This window comes from Bos taurus, chromosome 23, assembly GCF_002263795.3.
Source record: "Bos taurus isolate L1 Dominette 01449 registration number 42190680 breed Hereford chromosome 23, ARS-UCD2.0, whole genome shotgun sequence".
Lineage (NCBI taxonomy): Eukaryota > Metazoa > Chordata > Mammalia > Artiodactyla > Bovidae > Bos > Bos taurus.
Window position 1 is genome coordinate 40,426,832 of NC_037350.1, and position 23,320 is coordinate 40,450,151.

The following is a 23,320-nucleotide window of genomic DNA, read 5'->3' on the forward strand; positions in this document are numbered from 1 at the left end:
TCTTTACCACTGAGCCACCAGGGAAACCATATCAATATAATATAGCTATAGCAAGTTATGACTTACCTTGTTCACAGGCACTGTCTGTATAAAGAAATGATTCATTCATTTATTCAATGTGTACTTTTTTTTTTTTTTACTACTGCACAGAGTGAGTAAGAGCTACCAGAAGGAGGTTATATTCTTCGTGGTCAAGTAGGGGAAAGAAGACATGCTCTGAAATTACTAATACAGAGCAGGAGGGGGTGGGTTGTGCTTACTGGGGTAGGTTCTAACACAGCGGAAATTCAGAAGAATGGTGCTGAGTAGGATGATGGGGAAAACTTGGAGGAGGAAGCACCATTTGGGTTGAACTCTGGAGGCTGGTTAACATTTCTTTGGGAAGAGAAGAGAGGGCAGAAGGATGACTGTTTTGGTGGCTGGGCCCTTACAGGCAAGTAGCATGGTGTGTAATCGATCAGGCCGTTTTGGCGAAAGCCCAGGTGCTGGTGGACATCTGAGTTGCTGGAGTCCAGCAGACGCTAGAGAGTGTGGGAAGAAGATTGCTGGGACGTCCAATCTGGAAATAAATTTGGAGGAGCCACTGGCCTAAAAGTGATCTTTGAGTCTGGGCTTTGGGTTCTTGTGCCTGGTAGGAAGTTTACCAGGCAGGCAGGAATGAGTTTTCTTTCAGCAATGAAGTCAGCCAGAGTGGAATATGTGAGGGAAGGCAAGAGGCAGTGGAGGCAGCAGAAATGGAGCGCTGGTGTGACACAGCCTGTGTATGTTTCCTGTTTAAGACCTGAGGCGAAGGGAGAGTGGGTGGAAAAATTGGGATGATGCCCAAGTGGATAATGGAGTGCGGCAAGGCGGGGTGTCTTCCCTAGATGCTCAGGTACCTTGGAAACTCAGGGCTGAGCTTCAGCTCAATGAAATTTTGTTGAAACCTTTATTCTTTAAGACTTAAAAAAAATAAAGTAGAAACTGGAGCTAATTTTAGCCAGATCTAATGTGTGTGTATGAAAATGAATGCTGCTTTTGAAATTCAACATATGCAGTATCTCTTTTCATTTAAACAAATGATCCCTCTATTTTCCTCTAAACAGTTTTATTAAGAAGATTTTCAGTGAAGCCCTGTACATGTTAACAACAATTCCAGCTTTGCCTTTGATCTTTTCCACCGTGGATTTATTCATCTCATATGATATGCGTAAATCACATTGTGCCACCTACTTGTTCGGGAGCAATTGTTCATTTGTGGTAATTCATTTACTATACTTTGATAAATCACAGTAATATGAGTGTGTTTGATAGCTTCCATGTGGACTCTTGAATGTGATGTGTGTGTGTTAGTGTGTATGTGTGTGTGTATGTGCTTAGTCATTCAGTCGTGTCCGACTCTTTGTGGCCCCATGAACAGGAGCCCACCAGGCTCCTCTGTCCATGGGATTCCCCAGGCAAGAATCCTGGAGTGAGTTGCCATTTCTTTTTCCAATGTGCGTGAATATTCATATGTATACACATTTATATATATATCAGTCAGTTCAGTTCAGTCGCTCAGTTGTGTCTGACTCTTTGGGACCCTATGGACTACAACAGGCCAGGCCTCCCTGTCCATCACCAACTCTGGGAGCTTGCTCAAGTGCATGTCCATCGAGTCAGTGATGCCATCCAACCATCTCATCCTCTGTCGTCCCCTTCCCCTCCCGCCTTCAGTCTTTCCCAGCATCAGGGTCTTCTCCAGTGGGTCAGTTCTTCATATCAGGTGGCCAAAATATTGGAACTTCAGCTTCAGCACCAGTCCTTCCAATGAATATTCAGGACTGATTTCCTTTTGGATTGACTGGTTGGATCTCCTTGCAGTCCAAGGGACTCTCAAGAGTCTTCTCCAACACCACAGTTCAAAAGCATCAATTCTTCGGTGCTCAGCTTTCTTTAGAGTCCAACTCTCACATCCATACGTGACTACTGGAAAAACCATAACTTTGACTAGATGGACCTTTGTTGGCAAAGTAATGTCTCTGCTTTTTAATATGCTGTCTAGGTTGGTCATAGCTTTTCTTCCAAGGAGAAAGTATCTTTTAATTTCATGGCTGCAGTCACCATCTGCAGTGATTTTGGAGCTCCCCAAAATAAAGTCTGTCACTGTTTCCATTGTTTCCCTGTCTATCTCCCATGAAGTGATGGGACCGGATGCCATGATCTTAGTTTTCTGAATGTTGAATTTTAAGTCAACTTATTCACTCTCCTCTTTCACTTTCATCAAGAGGCTCTTCAGTTCTTCTTCACTTTCTGCCATAAGGGTGGTGTCATCTGCATATCTGAGGTTATTGATATTTCTCCAGGCAATCTTGATTCCAGCTTGTGCTTTATCCAGTCCAGCATTTCTCATGATGTACTCTGCATATAAGTTAAATAAGCAGGGTGACAATATACAGCCTTGACGTACTCCTTTCCCAATTTGGAACCAGTCTGTTCCATGTCCAGTTCTAACTGTTGCTTCTTGACCTGCATAAAGATTTCTCAGGAGGCAGGTAAGGTGGTCTGGTATTCCTATCTCTTGAAGAATTTTCCACAGTTTGTTATCATCCACACAGTCAAAGGCTTTGGCATAGTCATTAAAGCAGAAATAGATGTTTTTCTGGAACTCTCTTGCTTTTTCGATGATCCAATGGATGTTGGCAATTTGTAATCTGGTTCCAGATTATGTATTTCTGGGCTTCCCTGGTGGGTCAGTTGTAAAGAATCCGCCTGCCATTGCAGGAGACTTGAGTTCGATCTTTGGGTCAGGAAGATCTCCTGGAGGAGGAAATGGCAACCCACTCCAGTATTCTTGCCAGGGAAATCCCATGGACTGAGGAGCCTGGCAGGCTACAGTCCGTGGGGTTGCAAAGAGTCATCCATGACTTATGACTAAACAACAACAACAACAAATATATTTCTGGCTGCTAGCCAGAGCTTTGCAAACAATTTGACTTCTCATTTATACTTTATAGAAAATATAGAATCAGTGAGCCTTGGCTCTAGGGAGAAAGATCCTAAGACTATATGGCTCAAAGTGAAGGAGAAGGCTGGAAATTATCAGGTTGTATTGCTGTTACAGGGGACTCAGTCTTAATATAATTAAGGAATATTTGAGGACTGTGTATTTATTTTTTAACCTGTGTTATTTCATTGGGCCTTCTGTATTCCCCTAAATGGCCCAGAATGAGGCTGTGACTTACCTAACTTTTATAAAAGATCAGAAGGTTAAGATAGGAGTGATATAACTGGAGAAAACAGCTCAGCAACTCCAGAGGGCTGCAGACAGTGCTGTCTGTTAAGATTTAATGAACATCTAAGGTGTGAAGGGTGTTATGCCAGCTAGACCCTAAAGGAAACAAAGAGATGATCCATAGTCCACGCTTTCTGTGTTTTAACTCTTTTAATCTTCACTGTGGACCTTCCGGGGCAGGCACTGCTATTATCTGCATTTCACAAGTGAGGAAACTGAAGCACAGAGTGGTTAAGTCGCTTGCCCAAGACTGCCCAGCTGTCAAGCGGTGGAGTCATGCTGGGACCCCAGCCTGTATTTATTGCTGCCAGGCACTGTCTATCAAGCCCCCAGCCCCGTCTGTAAGAAGGCAGGGTAATGCCCAGGAGCAGCATTTAAAGACCCACGGCAGAAGTGTGGCAGGCTCTCAGAGGTCGGGATCAGGGGAGGTTCATGGGCCATGAGCCCTCCTTTTCCAGGCTTGCCTGTCTGTCCAGGGTCACCTACAAGCTGTTTCCCATTCTTTCAGTCTTTGTCTTACCTCCCTGAGATTCCTACGCACTTTCAATAATTATTAATGGAAGAAAATGATGACCATGGCATATGCTTATCTGTGTTTCAGAGGATTGGCTTAAGTTGGGCTCCAAATGTTTGGCGTCCAGAGTCCCAGCGAGGTGGTGAACTTTTGACTCTCAAAAAGAGCTTCACTGGGTCCACGCTCCGCTTGCCAGATTTGGCCGATTGGAACTATTTTTGTCTCCAGTTTGATAGATGGGGGGTGGCACCTAATCCAACTCTTAAGAACAAAGCATGCAGTGAAGGGAGGTGACTCCTGCGTCAGGGATCCACTGGGAGGCGAGTGCTGGGTCCCCTCCTGTCCCTGCCCCTCCCTGTCTCACCTCCACTGGACCAGAGATGAATCCTCACTGACTCATGTCAACAGGATAGAGAAGCAAGATCATTTTTCTCTCTTAGCCTGTGCAGGGAAAACATAGAGCTTGTCTTTCTTACACTGAAGGAAAATTACCAACGTGGTGATCGTTTTGTAACATGTAGAAATATCGAATCACTCTCTCATGCCCTTGGATGTAACGGAGTGTTGTAGGTCAATTATACTTCCATAAAGGAAAGAAAATTACCATGGATTTTCTTTTTTTTTTAAAGTGTCTTCAGAGCCCAGTCTTGCTTTGTAGACACACAGAACAGAAGGATTTGGGATTTACTCTTTGTGCGTGAGGCTGGCAACCCCAGCCTACAGCCCAGCTGTAATCATATGTGATGCGTTTTATTTACAGATTAGGAAGCTCTGACTCTGACATATGACTAACGGGGAAGCTCCTCCCTTACAACAGTTGTATGTCATCTGCTTCAGAGAACTAATTGCTTGGCAATTCCCCTTTGGTAATTCCCTCTTTATTTTCTGATGAGTTACTTAACAGTGACGGGCTTGTTGAGCGGAGCGTAGAGTTTAATGTGTGCTCCAGAAACTCCACTGTAGGCCTGGGGGATATGTTTTTCGAATTCTGTTTAGCTTTACTGAAGGAACACTGAAACCATTCTATGGCCTGTTAATATTTCACTCAATACGAGGTTAAGTGTTGAGCGCTGTGCGATTTTCCAAAAGAAATCAAAACCAGGCTTCTTTTTTTCTTTTCTTTTTCAGCGTACCCCTGTGCATTTGAAAATTATTTAAAAAGGAATTTAATAGTTATAGAATGTTTAATGCTTTTTTTTCCCCCCCAAAAGATTTCACATGGAGTGGCTTTCCAGGACTCTGTGGCATGAATGGGGTGTGGTGGAAAGCTGTTAGACCGGTTTTGGGGAGACCGAGAGTTTCTTTTTAACTGCCCTGCTGCAAGGTGAGTTGGACCAGCCACCCACCTTGCTGGGCCTCAGTTTCTCCAATTACAGTAAAGCAAGTGGGTGAAAGAAATAAGCACTCAGGATCCTTCTGTCTCTCACAAGGCACAGTTCCATGAACAGACTTGATTGTCATTCTTCCTCTTGGTTCCATGCCTCCTCCCCCCACCAGACCTTTGCTCTGTCAAACATCATTTGCTGTTGTTTGACTTTGTTCCGTTTCGTCTTTAATTAGAATTTACATTTTCGGCTATTATTGTGTCACTGTTTATAAAGTAAGTCAGAAGGGGTGCCTAAAATCATCCATCACCCCATCTCTATTAGTTTTATACCTTACTGCTTCTTCAGCTTCTTTTCCCTCTTCTTGCTACCGTACCCCAAACAACATCCTTTTCTGGAGTGGCTGTGTTATCGCTGGAGGGAATCTTTCTGCTAATTATGGATAATTTCTTTGCAAGGAGAGCGAAGAATCTCTTCTCTGCAATAGCGTCAAGGGTCACATTTGGCTTTTAATTTGCAAGTAGAAATCATTTTTGGGTGCCGTTTGGCTTTTACCTGCAGGTGCAGAGTTGAGGCTGGAGGTAATTTCTTTTTTCTTCTGCATCAACTTTCCCAATTGGTGTGCACAGACCATTACCTTGTCTTATTGGTTAATCTGTAAGCAGTTGGTACTGATGTCTCCTGATTCATGGAATGGTTTTTCTAGGCAGCCAGTGCAAGTAGAAGAGGTGACATTTAAGAGTCTTCTTGTTTTGTTGTCTTATTTGTTTTCACAGGGAGGGAGGAAGGAAGGGAAGAGGCAGGATGTGGAATGGTAAGAAGTGAAGGCTTTGAAGACAGGGAGATTGAGGTCTGAATTCTGGCTCCAGCTGCTTAGATGTGTGTCCCAGGCCACATTTCTTAAGTCTGTGATCTTCAGTTGTAAAGTGGGGATGATGACATCTATCCCACAGGATTGTTGGAAGAATCAAATGGATGTTCACTTTTCATAAGTCTGTGATTCTCGGTTTTCTCATCTGTAAAGTGGGGATGATGACAACATCTTTCTCACAGGATTGTTGGAAGAATCAAATGGATGTTCACTTTATATTGCATGGTGGCTCAGTGGTAAAGAGTTCACCTGCAGGAGACACGGGTTTGAACCCTGATTCGAGAAGATCCCCTGGAGAAGGAAATGGCAACCCACTCCAGTATTCTTGCCTGCGAAATCCTATGGACAGAGGAGCCTGGCGAGCTAGTCCCTGGGGTCGCGGAGTCAGATACGACTTAGCGACTGAACAACAACAAAGCCTATCAATATGTAATTTTATAAAAAGAAAGAGGGGGGAGGTATGGAATTTAAGGGCCATAAAAAAAAGCAAAGGAAAGAGTTGTGTCTTTGGAGGGTGGGTACTAAGGGTAGGAGGGTCTCTTCAGCCCTTTGTGGCCAGGTTTAAATCCTACATGGACCACTGAGACTTGAGAGGATGTAGACAGCCTTCCATGATCTGCGTGTGATGTTCTCTAGGAGGTCGATTTGCTCCATCGAAGAGGGAGTTCAGAGACACTGATGTATAGAACAGTCTTATGGACTCTGTGGGAGAGGGAGAGGGTGGGAAGATTTGGGAGAATGACATTGAAACATGTAAAATATCATGTAAGAAACGAGTTGCCAGTCCAGGTTCGATGCACGATACTGGATGCTTGGGGCTAGTGCACTGGGACGACCCAGAAGGATGGTATGGGGAGGGAGGAAGGAGGAGGGTTCAGGATGGGGAACACATGTATACCTGTGGCGGATTCATTTTGGTATTTGGCAAAATTAATACAATTATGTAAAGTTTAAAAAAAAAAAAAAAGCTGTGGTACATATACACAATGGAGTATTACTCAGCCATTAAAAAGAATACATTTGAATCAGTTCTAATGAGGTGGATGAAACTGGAGCCTGAGAGTGAAGTAAGCCAGAAAGAAAAACACCAATACAGTATACTAATGCATATATATGGAATTTAGAAAGATGGTAACAATAACCCTGTATATGAGACAGCAAAAGAGACACTGATGTATAGAACAGTCTTTTGGACTCTGTGGGAGAGGGAGAGGGTGAGATGATTTGGGAGAATGGCATTGAAATATGTATAATATCATATATGAAACGAGTTGCCAGTCCAGGTTGGATGCACGATACTGGATGCTTGGGGCTGGTGCACTGGGATGACTCAGAGGGATGGTATGGGGAGGGAGGAGGGAAGAGGGTTCAGGATGGGGAACATGTGTATGCCTGTGGCGGATTCATTTCGATATATCGCAGAACCAATACAATATGTAAAGTTTAAAAATAAAATAAAATTTAAAAAAATTAAAAAAAAAAGAAGAAGAGGGAGTTCACTGCTATAGAATGGATAGAAATATTACATTTTAAACGTCTGTTGCCTATACTTCACGACAGTAAGAGGAAACCAATAAAAGCAAAAGTCCCCTTTGACTCTGCCATCCCAGTCCATCAATCATAATTGCTGTTAGGCGTTGTCTTTTAGTCTTGACAATTTAACATATATCTTTTTTCACTTTTGCTTTTTCTGTTTAGTGTGAGCATTCCAATTTACAACTTCGACTGTGCAGTTATCCTTTGCAAGGATACTACCAAGTTGTTTTCTTTTAATTTCAGTTTTGTATTATTTGTGGACGTTGGAGTTGCTTCTGATTGTTTACTGTTAGAAAACTGCAGTGAATACCTCTATACGCTTAAGTATTTTCTTCGGATTACAGTCACATCAGAAGACTTCATTCCTTGATAGAGGGGCCCTTGCTCTGAATTACTTTCTAAAAGACAATATTTGCATTGTTACTGATGATATATGATTGTCTTGCTTCCACCTGATTAATGGTGAGACTTACTCTTTTTGGCTAATTTAATGGCCTCCTTGGCTTTAAAATATGCATTCCTTTGATCTCTCTCAGTTATAGAACATTTCCATATGTGTTTATTTACTGATTTTCTTTTACACAATTAGCAGTGAGTCTTGATATTTTCTCATCTGTGTCTCTGAGTTCTTTGTGTGTTCTGGATATTGATCTTTTTTAAAGTCATATGTACTGCAGCTGTTTCTCCAGTCTGATTTCCTTTTATTTGGATTCTTTGACTTTGTGTTGTAAGAAAATTCAAGTTTTTTGTAGGATGTCTCTCTTTTCTTCTGTGATTGTGCCCAGGGCCAACCTGGAAGGACAAAGAGGGGTGACCCCAGGTCACATTCTGCACCAGGCTGGTCAGCGACTTGGCTTGGCTAAGTTCTCCTTCTCATCTGCCCACTTCACCCCTTGGGAACCGCTCCACGTTGAAACCTTGCGTGTGTGCTAAGTGGCTTCTGTTGTGTCTGACTCTGTGTGACCCCATGGACTTCAGCCCACCAGGCTCCTCTGTCCATGGGATTACCAGGCAATAGTACTGAAGTGGGGTGCCAGGCCCTCCTGCTGGGGATCTTCCCGACTCAGGGATTGAACCAGTGTCTCATGCCTCCTGCATTGGCAGGTGGGGTCTTTTCCACTGGCGCCACCTAGTGCTTTTCCATTGCTCAGGGCCCTTTCTACTTTCCCACCTACTTCTCACTCCTTGACCTTGATTCATCCTGGGCCAGTTTTCTAGTCAGGGGTCCCCAACCTCCAGCCACGGACCAAGTCCCAGTCATTGCTGGTTAGGAACCGGGCCGCCCAGCTTGAGGTGAGTGTCGGGCGGGTGGGCGGGCAAGCTATGGAAGCTTCATCTGTGTTTATAGCCGCTCCCCATCGCTCGCATTATGGCCTGAGCTCTCCCTCCTGCTCAGTGAACTCAATAAATGTGGTGCGCTTGAGTAATCCCTAAACCATGCCTCCTCTCCTCCCGTGTGGAAACATTGTCTTCCACAAAACCGGTTCCTGGTGCCTAAAAAGGGACACGGCTCTTCTAGGTGTCTCGTCTCCTCTGCCTGCCGTTGGGGCTCTCCGCCCTGTGTGGCTGACCCTCTTTCTCTCGGGGAACTTGGGGGCCGTGCAGGAGGCCTGGCAGCCACCCTCATGTGGGCCTGGAGCCATCAGTCTGGATTTTCAGGCCCGGCCGAGGTTGACCCGTTCTCCAGGGCTCCCCACACCTTCTGCTCCCTTGGTCCTAAAGGCCTCCCTCGGGTTTGACATTCCTCACCCTGCCCGGCCTCCCTGCCATTGCAGCTCTTCCCTGGAGAGAGCTCTTCGGGCAGGAGATTGGGAGCAGTTTCCTGGGTCTGGAGCTCTGAGGGCATCTGGCCTCCAGGCCTGCACTGGGCCCAGTGGCCCTGCTGATCTACAGTGGTCTGCTGCTGCTGCTGCTAAGTCGCTTCAGTCGTGTCCGACTCTGTGCAACCCCATAGACAGCAGCCCACTAGGCTCTGCTGTCCCTGGGATTCTCCAGGCAAGGACACTGGAGTGGGTTGCCATTTCCTTCTCCAGTGCATGAAAGTGAAAAGTGAAAAGTGAAAGTGAAGTCGCTCAGTCGTGTCTGACTCTTCGAGACCCCATGGTCTGGGATGTGCTAAATCCCTCCTCAGTGGTATTCCTCTCTGAGGCCGAAGTGGACATTTCCTCTTCTTAGATATCTGTTTGCATCTCTGTTGTCCGTCTGCCTCTCCTTGGTTTTTCATTGAACTTCTGAATACTTAACTTCGTCCTGCAAGTTTAGCCCTGTCCCTCGTCTATTGCCCCTTATTTGCTTCAGTCATTTAGTTTTCTCCTTCCAAGTACCTTGTCCTTTCTTATTGTGTTACAGCATTTAGCCACGCTCTTCCCCTTCCCTACCTGCCTCTATCTAGGGGGCTCACTCTGGCCCATTCTTAGAGTCTGGGTTTGGAGTCCTTTCCTCCCAGGACTGGTTTTGTGTTGCCTGTCAGGCCCCCTGCTCTTCTGCTTTTGAAACATTCCACATCTCTTTTCCCAGCGTGGAGACACCAGGGACCTTTGTCTTTCCCCCCCATTCTTGGCAGTTGGCACCCAGTAGGGCTGCAATAAATGTTAAGCATTTCCTCTACAATGTGGGTTTTCAGGATACAAACTGGATGTGATTTCATCTATTTATACAGACCATGACTTAAAGGATTGTGGTCTGGAACCAGCCTGGGGCCTCATGGACCTAAGTGGTGGAAAAAGCCGTGGTGTCTTTGGGTTTGAATACTGTTTTGGTTTGAATACCGTTGTTTGTGCATCAAACAATTGGTGATAAAGGTGAGCAAAATTTGTAAGAAAGCTATGCTCAGACGAAAGAAAAGCCCAGTGATGAATTTTCTAGAATGAAAGTAATAAACTAGAATGCTGGATTTGCTTAGGGATATCTCAGTTTTGTAATACTACACTTATAGCCATGCCAAACACTATTATTATTGAACATCAGTGCAGGGCAAAAATTACTTTTGTTTTTGAATGTCTAAATCTGTCTTTCTCTGTAATGAAAATATTTTCCTGTTGGATTTTGATTATATGAGAGGATTCTTAGGAACACCGCCGTCCTGTGGGATGAATGAGCAGATTCGAGGTTTACCTCCTTAACATCTGTTCTTCGCTTCGATCAGTCTCCCTACGCGCGTGCTCTTGTGACCCGGCTCTCCAATTCAGGTGAAAGCTCTTGATAGGATAATTTCCCCAGGGAGATCATTTTATCTGGAAGAGAGTAGTTCTGGAGGCTTAAGCGAGATGGGTCAAGTGGAAGTGAAGCACCCCATGGACGGGGAGCCCTAAACCCCTCCGGCTTTGACCTGCTCAGGAGGAAGGGGGCTGGTGGGGTGGGCCAGCCGCTGGCCGTGGTGTTCCCTGCCCCTGTGAGTGCGCACCTCCTCTGTCTTGTCTTGTGAGTTTGTCTAGAAGTTGCCCTGCTGCTGGTGGGTGAAAATGCCTCTTCCAGGTAGAGGATGTCCACTGGCGATCACTGATGTGAAGGTGTGTGTGCGTCCGACGGAGGTTCTGTAGGGAGTCTGTCGTTAGGAACCGCGGCCCAGGGCCCTTTGTCCACCACAGCGCCCCAAAGCCCTTTCTACCTTGCTCTGTTCGGGCAGGTTCTCAGAGGGGGGCAGAAAGACCGCTGGGTGCATTTAGAATATTCTTCCCTTTGTCAGGGCTCCATTCCCGATTCACCTCTGGAGCTGCCTCTGTGGCCGTCACCCACACCATTGAGAAGTGTGACCCCAAGTTTTGTGGGGAGACAGTCTTTCTATAGGGAGCTGAGAAAAGAATGTTTCCTTTCGGCGGCTGCCTCTGCTGCTTGATCCGACATTTTTCATAAGATTAGCATGTTGGTTTTTTTTTTTTTCTTTTATAAGAGGCCCTAGGCCCCTAAGACCAGTTATCTATTGTTTGTTGACAGGAAAAAAGATGATGTAGTTATTTATTTAAAAATCTCCATCCATAAAACTTGGCTTTCTATTGCATTTGAAGGAAATATAGTGATAGCATCTAAGATCAAATTTTGTGTTTTATTTTGGCTTTCCTGTTCTGTTGAAGCCTCTGTAACCCTTTAGACCTCTGTCTCCTCTTCAGAAGGAACAGGTTATTATTTTTTTTTTTTCCATCCCAGAGTCATCCGAATGAACAAGACTATTTTAATGATCCTTGTAAACAGATCCAAAAAAAGAGGAAAAACTGTTTCCCCACCCTCCCCACCCCCGTCACCCCAGCAAGCTTTTGATCCATTTTGGTCATCCTAGAGATTAGAACGGGCCAATGTGAGTAAGAAACAATCTGAAATGAAGAAAAATATTTTTGAGTGTGTCCTTGAAACACAAGCCTTACCAGGAGTAGATGAGCCTTCTCCAAACAAAACTCTGGAAGTCACAGTTCATATCATCTTTAAGCCCTGGAGAGAGGGTTATTAATCTATGGAAATGAACACTCACTCACTGTTTGCTGTTCTGCTGTGCAGAGAACATTCAGTGACCTGACTAATCTCAGAATTTCTTTCTCTAAATGCTACCCTTCTTACTCTTTGCCCTGAAGTCTCCAGAAATGATTTCCTTAAAAAATTAAAAAAAAAAACAACACTTTCCCATTTTAAATATGTAGGGTCTTCAAAGACTTTGCTGGGATGAAAGTTCTTTGTTTTCCTGTTTCTCCAGTAGGACTAGTCAGAACTACCCTTTTCTCTTAGCAATGTTTGGCAGTCTGAGCCTCTGATTAGTAAATGCAGAACTAAAGACCTCAGTCTTCTGGACTGTGTGCAGTGACTAGCCGTGTCATGGGTCCAGCTCAGACGATAATAGCATATCACAGGAGTTGGAGTGCCTTGAACGAAGGGTTTCCTTGGACGGTCATCATAACTCCTTGAGGGTATCCTCGGCATTTTCTAGAGGAGGGAACAAAGCCAAAGAGGTTGACAGGTTTCCTTGGTTCCAGGGACTAAAATGCATGTGCCTGGGCTGTCTACCCAGATCTTCCGACTTGCATGAAGCTCAGGACTTTCTTCATCACCTTGTGGGGCCAAGATCTCTCAAGTCTTATTCATTTGTGTCTCTGAATTTGTAGACTGAAAAGACAACTTTGCTTAGTTGAAGTGACCTAACAGCAGTTTTGAGATAGAGCTGGAAAGATGGCCAAAGAGGATAGCCCCTTGAATGTAAGCCAGCCCTTCTTGCCTGTTGAAACATTTCTTTATAAGTTTTGATGTTGGTTCCTGGCCTGGCTTGAATTTGATGGATAGGTAGAGAGTGTTTATTTTTTTCTTCTGCAGTCACTGCACCTTTGAAGTTGAGCTTCTCAGGCTTTATTTCCTTTAATGCAACAGTGTCAGCAAAAAACCCCCAAAAATCAGGAAATTGTATTGATCTCGTCTATGGAATCTTGAAAATTGATGCCATCTTCTCTGGGAAGTCCTTTCCTATGTGGAAGGGAAGACAGATTACTTCCAGATAGATAGGTCCTGTGTGTCTTTCTGCTGGATGATGCAGAAGCGAGTTAAGAATCCCATGAAGCCCCTGTGAATCCAGTGTACACCTTCTGGCCTGGAGATACACCGGGACACTGGGTCGTGATCGCTTTGATGACAATCCTCTACGGTCCCATGACATCTAGCGGTTCATCTTTGAGTAGAAATCACCATCCATCTCTTAATGTCAGAAGCATGTATAACAACTATCACGGAGCCTTTTCTGTCTTTGCAGAAGTAATTGATCACTGATGGTCGACTGTGCTGTAGGTTTCAAAAATACTTAGAATCTGATTCGCCCTGAGACTTTCTGAAGCTAGATTTTAGATGTGGAATCTTCCCCGGGGATTCTACAGACCAGACAAAGGCCATGTCTCTTGTAGGCGTCCTCGCTGCAGTCTCTTTACAGATTTTTCCTAGGCGTAAAGGCACTAGAGCCTGGCTGGGGAGTTTTGCTTGGTGACGGAGTAGCTAAGAATGTTTCTCTCTAACAGGTCACAGAGAGTGCTGGTGGACAACTCTCCCTGCCCCAAGATCTTCGGTGGAAGTCCACGGGACTTGGTGTCTGGGCCATTCAAAGTATATATGAACTCACCAGGAGGCATAATGCGTCACCATTTAATTCTGGGCCACCCTAAAGGATGACACCCAGCTTCAGAGACCTCCTCTTGGACATCATCTCTGAGATCCAGGGTTTTAGCTCCCCACTGTCTGAAATCTGTTTCTGACTGAGTTTGAGCTGCCCCGGCTTTAGGCATTCAGTGGCCAGGACCACGTGGCAGCGACTCACCGTATGTCGCTTTCAGAGCAGCAACTCCTTCTGAGCACTTATTGAGTCTTTACACAGATATGCTAGAAAACAGGCACCAACCCATTCTTTCCATCTTGGCATTTGCCCACAAGCCTAGTCCTGGGATGACCTGGCACAAAGGCAGTGGAGGATAAATTCATCTTGTACAGACTTGTTCCTGCTAGTTCTAGCCTGTCTGTCGCCACAGATCTAGCTTTTAAATCCTCAAGTGATTGGTTTTATATAGGAATGTGAGGATTGTTGGATCACAATAATTTTCTCCCTGGATGTCTAGTGTTTATACAAGCAGATGTATGCTAAAAAAAGTTCTATCATTGATGTAAACAGCAGGGCTTAATTTTAAAAGTTATGGATGCTTAAAGATGGTGCAGAATAAAAACATAAGATTTTTAAATTATGAGTTGCAACACAACCAAAGGTCTATATTAATGTTTGGCCAGGAAAGGGTCAACATGGAAAATTTGCAACAAAGACAAACGAGAATAGAACAGTGCAAACAGAAGCTGACAAATATATGCCCCATGTTGGGAGTTCAGCCCCTGGAATGTTATGTAGGACAAAAGGAATGGAAGAGATATTTCAGTAACATTTTGTTCTGTGTCAAAAACCTTGTGAAATATAAATCTGCTGTGTATTGGAGAATGGATACAGCAATTGATTCAAGTTGAATAGCTTTCATTTAACTAGAATATCCCACAGAAAGCCGTTCTTGTTCTGACAACCGTATTTTTGCTTTTCTTGACTTAAAGAAAATTGAATTCGTGTTTACATATTTCATAGGATTGTTTTATGGACAAAGACACAGGTCAAATCCCATCCTAGCATAGTGGCTATTGTTAGAGCAAATAGAAACATTTCTAAACGAAATAAAAACCATTTCTAAGCCATGGCCTGTGGCCCATAGTAATCATACTACATTGGAATTATGAAGCTATTTGCAACTATCAATAATTCAGCCCTAGATGTGCTTTTTTCTAATTCTGTTTTTTAAAAATATTCTAGTCTTTTGCCAACACACATACCCATGCATCTACTTCTCTGATTTGCATGGTAGAGAAGGAAGAGCATGAATATGCATAACAGGAGTCAGCTTTATATCGGACGTTTTGGAACAGATCACCTTTCTTCCTTCCATATGATGACTGCTTGAATTGCTTCCAGTTATTGAAGTTTCATAATTGCCCACAAGTGTGTATGTGTCCATTTAAGGGTCGTGCCATATGAACCAACCCAGTCACAAGCTGTGCTAGTGGTTTAATAAGCTGAACTTCAGAATTAAGTGCATGCGTGCCACATTGCTTCAGTCATGTCCAACTCTTTGTGACTCTATGGACTCGTAACCTGCCAGGGTTCTCTGTCCCTGGGATTCTCCAGGCAAGAATACTGGAGTGGGTTGCCATGCCCTTCTCCAGGGGATCTTCCTAACCCAGGGATTGAGCCTGCGTCTCTTACATCTCCTGCACTGGCAGGTGGGTTCTTTACCACTAGCGCCACCTGGAAAGCCCAGAATTAAGACCACTCTGCAAAGGTTCTCTCCATGTCTGCACTTCTCAAGGAGAAATTAGGTGCTTGTTGCTTTGTGTTTTCAGTTCCCAGATCACTCTGGCATTGATCCTGGACTCATTTGCAAACATGGTTTTTAGCAATGACTATTACCCCTAAGGAGAAGGCAATGGCACCCCACTCCAGTACTCTTGCCTGGAAAATCCCATGGATGGAAGAGCCTGGTAGGCTGCCGTCTATGGGGTCGCCCAGAGTCAGACACGACTGAAGCGACTTAGCAGCAGCAGCAGCAGTACCCCTAAAACATTTTGGCTCTCTGTGGAATATGGTTTTGTAGAATCTGAGATTTTACAGGTACATCAAAGACTAAAATACAGGATGTGTTAAACTTTTAGAGAAATTGATCAAAAGAAAACTACTCTAGGAGTAAAGGTTTTTTAGGTTTTAGCTCTATTCTACCTTCAAGGTTCTTAACTGGATCCCTTCTATTTTATTTCTTTCTGTATTTATATTAATCTGTTCCTTGGATTTACTGTTTTCTTTTTGAAACAACTTTTAAAAAGTAACACAGCTCTTAAAAATACAAATCAAATCCAACTTGCTCCATTCTTACCTTGACTATCTTTTCTGTCTTATTGCTGAACCTCTGCTTCTCTTTCTGCTTCTCTTCTGGGATTTTATCTTGCTCAGCGATTCTGGTGTGTGATTCTGAATTCTATGGTTTGAGTTTCCTGACCAACTTCTTCTTGCATCTGAGTCCATTTCCTGTGCGTAAAACTTTGGCATTCCATTCCCGGATCCCAGTCAAAACTGAAACTTCTAGTGCTAATAACATTAGGCCTTGTAATACTATTAATTCTTTCCTCCCCATTTCTCATTCCATTGGCATTTCTCAAAGATGAACATTTATTTGTCATTAAGGACGTCATTAGATGGTGATAACTAGACTTACTGTGATCGTCTTGCAGTGTATACAAATATGCAACCATGATGTTGTACACCTGAAACTAATATAATATTATATGTCAACTATATCTCAATTTTTAAAAACAACAAAAAAGAGGAGACAAAACCAGAACTTCATTTTGATGTCACTTCCTTAAGACTTCCTGAATTTTTGTTTTACTGATAACACTTCATAGCTTTGAACTACAAGAACCTTCAACAGGTCTTTGATAAATTAGTTGTCCCTACACGTGGTTTACAATATTACACTCACTGTTGAAAAATAATTAAACTTCTCTCAGTGTTCTTTGCTGTGGGGTCAGGAACTTTACTTGCTTTTCCATCCAACACAGAAGTTAATCACAAACGGGTCCTCTGAACCAAATAATTAAAAATAGAGCAAAGTTTCTGAACCAGGCAGTTGGCAGAAAAGTCTGTACTTCCATCTGTGCACAGTTAGGAAAATATTTCATGATATTGAAATAGCATCAGCCTTGCTCTCTTTTGTGTGAGAGTGTATCTGATGACTGCATGTCATTCAGTGCTCCGAATGTTTGACTGTTAGTTGTTTTATCTCTGTGTGTGTGTGTATACATATATATGTATATATGGAAGTCACTGGCAGGGAAACAGGGAAGCAAATCCAGGTGTTCTGTGCATATATTCTTTATTTGCTAGTTTCTGTAGAGGGAACATGGTTTTGCTCTTGCTTTTTAGTTAAATTTTCTTTAAACATGTGCTTCACAAGATTAAAGACCATTACATTTTGATTTGGAAATCTTTATGTCTTTTGATTCTTTATCTACAAATAACCTTTGCCAATAACTTTTAGGAGTTGTTCTTATGTAGGTGAAATGCTAATGGATCTATCTCAGTTTGGAATGTGTATAATAAGGAGTTTCTGCTCTCTGGAAGGAGACTTATGTCTGGACTATATTGTACATCAAACTCATAAACACTTTATGACAGAGGTACAGACATGTGAGTGGCTGATCTTGAGATAAATTTAATCCTTCAATTAGGATTTTCCTTTGCTTTCATCAGTAATCAGTAACTCCTCAAATACTGATCAAACTCAATTTTGGCCAGTTCTAAACCTATGCTATGACTTTAAAAGTATATTTTCTATTTATAAGGTTCTAACTGCTATATAAAATAGATTATTCCCTTCTGGTGAATTTCTATTGCAACTATCTCTCTTTATCTCTGGAAAAGTCTTATTTTTAGGTTGATTTTCTTTCTCCCTGGAGAGCCATTGTATTAAATAACAACTAATGCTCAAAAAATACACAAAAAGGAGATCAGGAATTATTGAGGAAAAAAAGGAAATGTCCTAATTTTCTTCCTGTGGCTTCAAAACATATGTATTTCTCAGAGTCGCCAGTTTCTTTATGCTTCTGGGGACTTAGAGCCTTGGCATACTCTTAATACTGTGATAATAGAATTAAATACTGAAACCAGGAGCTGTAGGTTGCTCATGCTCACATAAATTGAAATTAAGGAAGGAAGAATATCTTCAATAACTGTCATTTTTAATGTTGCAGCTCATTGTTGAATTTAGCTGTGAGGATCAACTAAGGTTGATGATGGTTCGATCATATAGGCAGTTTGCATTTGGGAAGTTGAACATTTAATAGTTTGGTTATTGAGGCATTTGGTCATCCATGAAATTCAGAATTTAGTAGTTTGATCATTTGGGCAGTGTATCATTTATGGTGTTGAAGGGACTGTGCACATTTTTCTGTCCAGCCTCCTCATTTTACAGTCAACCTAATTTTGTTCATTTCTTGTAAACCTACTATGTATGTGCAAAGCACACTGTTCAGAGGGAACAATAAAGTTGAATAAATTGTGGCCTGTGGCTTCAAACAAATTCATGTTTGATTGCCTTTTCATAATTATCAGGGGACTAACTTTTAGAAAGATATATACATGGATTTTGCTAATTGTTATTCTTTGCTCACATAAGGTGTCAGGACTTAACATATTTTGTGCACTGTGAATACTGCTAAGGGTGAATGGTAAATGTTTTTAAGCTTGAAAGTTAATGCTGGATTGATCTTCTCTTACATGATGCAGCTAACATTGCTAATATTAATTAGGCTCCCTGGAAAAGGTGCCTTGACCCTTGGGTTCCTCACACTTTACTTGTGGACTGTTATATTTGTTTCCTTAATTAATTTAGACATCTTCTAGACAACAGCATATGGGATTTCATTTTTAAAAGTCTGTGTTTGATTGTGGATATCTTTATTCAGTACTGTAAATTGGTTGACCAGTATTTATCTACCAGATTCCTGATCTACTGGACACAGTCAAGAAAGGTCATTGTGCAAAGAACCTACCCTTTTAATAATAGTAAGGGCTAGCTGGCACATTGAGGATTTAGGATGTGTCTGTCACTGTGCTGATCACTTAATCTTCACAGTCAACTTATTTGGGAGTTATTATCTCCAGTCTGCAGATAAGGTAACTGGGTTAGTAGCTTGCCCAAGGTCATACAACCAGTAAGTGGTAGGACTGTGACTCAATTCATAGCATTTTAACTTCAGGCCCTATGCCCTTAACTAATTATACTTTACCACTTACCACCCATGTCATTGTGAGACTTGCAAAATTGCTTTCATTGATGTGAGCTCTATACAAAAGCGTAGTTGCAAAATTAAGATAAACTGTAAAGCATAAGAATTCAGTGAGCACTCTAGTAACTGTCCACCCAGATTTCATAATTATCACGAATTTGACGTCCTCTCTGTGGGGCCCTTCTGCATCACGTCACCTTTCTTCCCACCTTAGCAGTAGCTGCTGGGACTTCCCTGGTGATCCAGTGCTTCTAAGGCAGGGGGCAGGGGGCAGGGGTTCAGTCCCTGGTCAGGGAGCTAGGATCCCCCATGTCACATGATGCAGGCAAAAAAAAAAAAGCAAGTAGTAGCCACTAAAGAACAGTGATATTTGAAAACATTTTTAACGAAAGTGCACAGAGATAAATCCCCAGTCAGATATTTATTTTGTTTTCCCTCCTTTTTCTCATCTCTCCTCGTGGCTCAGTCATCTCTTACTTCTTCCTCCTTGTTCTCACCATTGTGGGCTTAAAGAGGAACTGAGTCAGATCTGTACAAAGAGGTTAGGGAGCATGTCCTCTGCTGTGTTGTGCAGGCTGGAGGACCAGAACTAGTGTAGGGGATTTTGAGGTGGAGTGATGGTTTCTTTGGTGCTCTCGAAGGATGCATCCTCTCCCAGGCAAGGCATATGCTCTGGAGGGATGGTAACAAACAGGCCATCCGAGAGGCTGATTTCATGTAACTGGGCAGACACCTCTCTAAAAATCTTGTCAGGTTATAAGTCACAAATATTAGCCCTACAGACATGTGGTTCCTTAATAGCGTGACTCTTAAAATAGCAATGCATTTTTGGTAACTAATGTGAGGCACTTCATAACACAGTCGAGAGCCATTGAGTGGAACATGTTAAGATAATGTAACCTTGTTGTCCCTGACTGCTTTCATGCTATCTTTCAGCAAGTAGTAATAATACCTGGTGCAGCGTGTGAAAATCAAAATGGGCTCGGGTGTGGTGGGAATACTATAATTCTTTCATCACTTGGAAAATACATTCTAATAATTAACTACTTGAAACAAATAAGCAAGGGAGATTTTTGATTTTTTGTTTGTAAATCATACTCTATTGCATGAAATCTTTTCCCAAGGTCAGACAGTACTGTAGAAGGTGGCAGTTTAATGCACTCTTAGTTATTAAGAGCATAGACCTGGGTTACTTTTACATTACTCTCATGGCATCAAAGAAATATGTAATGAATTTAAAAGATTTTAAAAAATCGCATCTAGCTAGACATTAAAGTGCTTATAAAGGCATATATGTATCTGTAGATAGTCATTGCCACATACACATTTATATATGTATGTCTTGTATTAATATTTTTCTGGGGTTGCATGTGTTTGTATGTATAGATACAGTATGCATTGTTTACAGAACTAATGTTAGGAGACCTTTTTATGAACCAACTATATGATTTGGAGCTTTATCAAATGTGATTTTTCAAAGGTCATGATTTTGGCCTGTAATAAAAAACAGTATAGTATTGAGGTTAAGGTTGGGGTCTGTGTATCTTCTTGCGCTCATCTTTTTGCTTAGAGAAAATCTATGTTCAAAGACACCAATGTGCCTACTAATAAGCTTCAAATATGAAAAAAAGAGCTACATATAACACTTTGTTGCAGTTTTGTACATTGTCTCAAAAACATGCTGTAAAAATATGGAAACTAGAAAAATCTTGGCAAATGTAGACTTAGAGTGTAGCTGATTTAAAAGCTGCATTTGAGGATTCTAAGTACTGTTCTGTGACAGCTATTACTATAGGAATTGGCACAGCTAAGAAAATTTACAGTTTAATACTTTAGAGCAAATAATTGCTTAGGATGCTTTAAATAGCACAGGAAATGTGTAGAGTGTTTACTTGACATTTGTTATATTGAACACTAATTCTGAAACAGATTCTTTGACCACAGAGAATGCCAATGTAGGTGGGGTGGGGGTAGACAAGAGAAAGAGACATAGAAAACAGCCAGCATGATTAGATAAAAATTAAATGGCAAATGAGCTTTTTCATGATAGAGCAATACCAGAAAAAAAAAGCCCATTTGTTCAATCAAGTTGTCTTTGAGTGTGGTAGCAGAAAGCAAAGTAAAACAAACTCCCTGGGGTTGGGTTTCTCCTTGTTTTAAGGTCCTGCGTTCTGCTCAAGGCTCTCTTCAAAACTTTCCAGCCCTTGGCTACTCTGGTTTAATTTTTAAGGTCCTGAAAGCAAGAGGAATGACCTCCCTTTTCATAAAACAGAAAGAAAAAAAAATCCCTCTTGTTATCTGTTTAATCTGCACATGCTCTTAGATTTTTTTTTTTTTATGACAGCTCTGGCGCCCTCATTTCTTGATACAGCTTAGTTCTCATGATGTTTCCCCTTTAAATGCATCTTGCACTCCCAGAGCCTACTTTTCCACCCTTGCCAGACACTGCTCATGCAGTCTTATCCTAGGACATGGTCTCCTATGATTGAGTGATGCCTTAAATGCAGAGGGTTTCTTTTTGCAGCAACTTCTTACCCTGTACTGTGATTCAGCTGCATTTAATAGGAAGAAAATATACTTTAGGCTACTAAACCCATTCCCATTCCTGTATCTTTGAGTCAGTTACACAGTATCTTAAGGAAGTTTTAAATGCACATGTTAAAAATGAATTGGCGTGTGTGATAGGCCCAAGAATGTGAAACTGTGCAGTGTTAATGAAATTTGCTAGCTTGTCAACATGAGCTGCTTTAAAATACCGAAGGGAATTTTGAAAACAACATTCAAGAGTCAAAACTTCACGCAGTATGGCCCAGCACCCAGAAACTTCACGGTGGAGAGGCTGTTCAGTTCAGTCGCTCAGTCATGTCTGACTCTTTGCAACCCCATGGACTGCAGCATGCCAAGCAGGCTTCCCTGTCCATCACCAACTCCCAGAGCCTGCTCAAACTCATGTCCATCGAGTCGGTGATGCCATCTGTCATCCTCTGTCATCCCCTTCTCCTGCCTTCAGTCTTTCCCAGCATCAGGATCTTTCCCAATGAGTCAGTTCTTTGCATCAGATGGCCAAAGTATTGGGGCTTCAGCATCAGTCCTTCCAATGAATATTCAGGACTGATTTCCTTTAGGACTGACAGGTTGGATCTCCTTGCAGTCCAAGGGACTCTCAAGAGTCTTCTCTAACACCACAGTTCAAAAGCATCAGTTCTTCAGTGCTCGGCTTTCTTTATGGTCCAACTCTCACATCTATACATGACTACTGGGAAAACCATAGCTTTGACTGATGGACTTCTGTTGGCAAAGTAGTCTCTGCTTTTTAATATGCTGTCTAGGTTGGTCATAGCTTTTCTTCCAAGGAGCAAGCATCTTTTAATTTCATGGCTGCAGTCACCATCTGAAGTGATTTTGGAGCTCAAGAAAATAAAGTCTGTCACTGTTCCCATTGTTTCCCCATCTGTTTGCCATGAAGTGATGGGACCGGATGCCATAATTTTCGATTTTTGAATGCTGAGTTTTAAGCCAGCTTTTTCACTCTCCTCTTTCACTTTCATCAAGAGGCTCTTTAGTTCCTCTTCGCTTTCAGTATTTATGGAGAGGCTGTATTTATGGGTTTTCCACTGACTGGAGAGTTGACCTTGAATAAATCATGTTTAACTTCTCTATGCTTCAATTAGCTTTTGAAAGATATGTGTGGTTGTATATAGCCAGTGGGAAGGCCATAACCCAAGTTCACGACAAAAGGAGAACTTGAAGGAAAATTTTATTAGAAAAGAGCAGTAGACCTGAATGCAAGCCTTATGTAGGGTACGATTAATAAGTCTTGGTATACATGGCTCCTAAGAATGATAGAGGGTTTTCTTCTAATATTCTTCTTGTATTTTGTAGAATTAAAAAACATATATTTATTGGTTTTTAAAGAGCTGTTATCATTTTTATTACCATGAGCATTAAAAAAGCTTTTTTATTGACATACAGTTGCCTTACAATGTTTTGTTAGTTTTTGCTGTACAGCAGAGTGAATCAGCTGTGTTGTTATTGTCGTTTAGTCGCTGGGTCATGTCTGACTCTTTTGCGACTCCATGGACGGTAGCCCACCAGGCTCCTCTGTCCATGGGATTTCCCAAGCAAGAATACTGGAGTGGGTTGCCATTTCCTTCTCCAGGGGATCTTCCTGACCCAGGGATCGAACCCACATTTCCTGCATTGGCAGGTGGGTTCTTTACCTCTGAGCCACCTGGGAAGCCCCAAATTAGCTATTCGTATACAAATATCCCCACTTTTGGATTTCCTTCCCATTTAGGTCTCCACAGAGCTTTGAGCATGGCTCCCTGTGCTGTTCAGTAAGTTCTCATTAGTTACCTATTCGACATAGTATCAATAGTGTATATATGTCTATATTTTTTGTTCTGCTTTTTAATTCCAGAAAGCTTTGTGTTCATGTATTTTTTTCCCCTATAAGTTTCACCTTATATAAAGCTTTTTTTTCCTTTAAGATA

At 42.2% G+C, this 23,320-nt stretch overlaps 1 protein-coding gene across 20 annotated transcripts in view; it reads left to right on the plus strand.

Annotated features, from left to right (window-relative positions):
- Positions 1-23,320, plus strand: part of ATXN1 (ataxin 1) — a 419,791-nt gene that overhangs the window by 11,152 nt on the left and 385,319 nt on the right. Inside the window, exon 3 of one of the 20 annotated variants that reach the window (XM_059880662.1) lies at positions 23,125-23,164. The exons of the other annotated variants lie outside the window; for them this stretch is intronic. The gene's annotated coding sequence lies outside the window, so the exon portion shown is untranslated. The remainder of the gene's footprint in view (positions 1-23,124; positions 23,165-23,320) is intronic. 20 annotated transcript variants of the gene reach the window in all.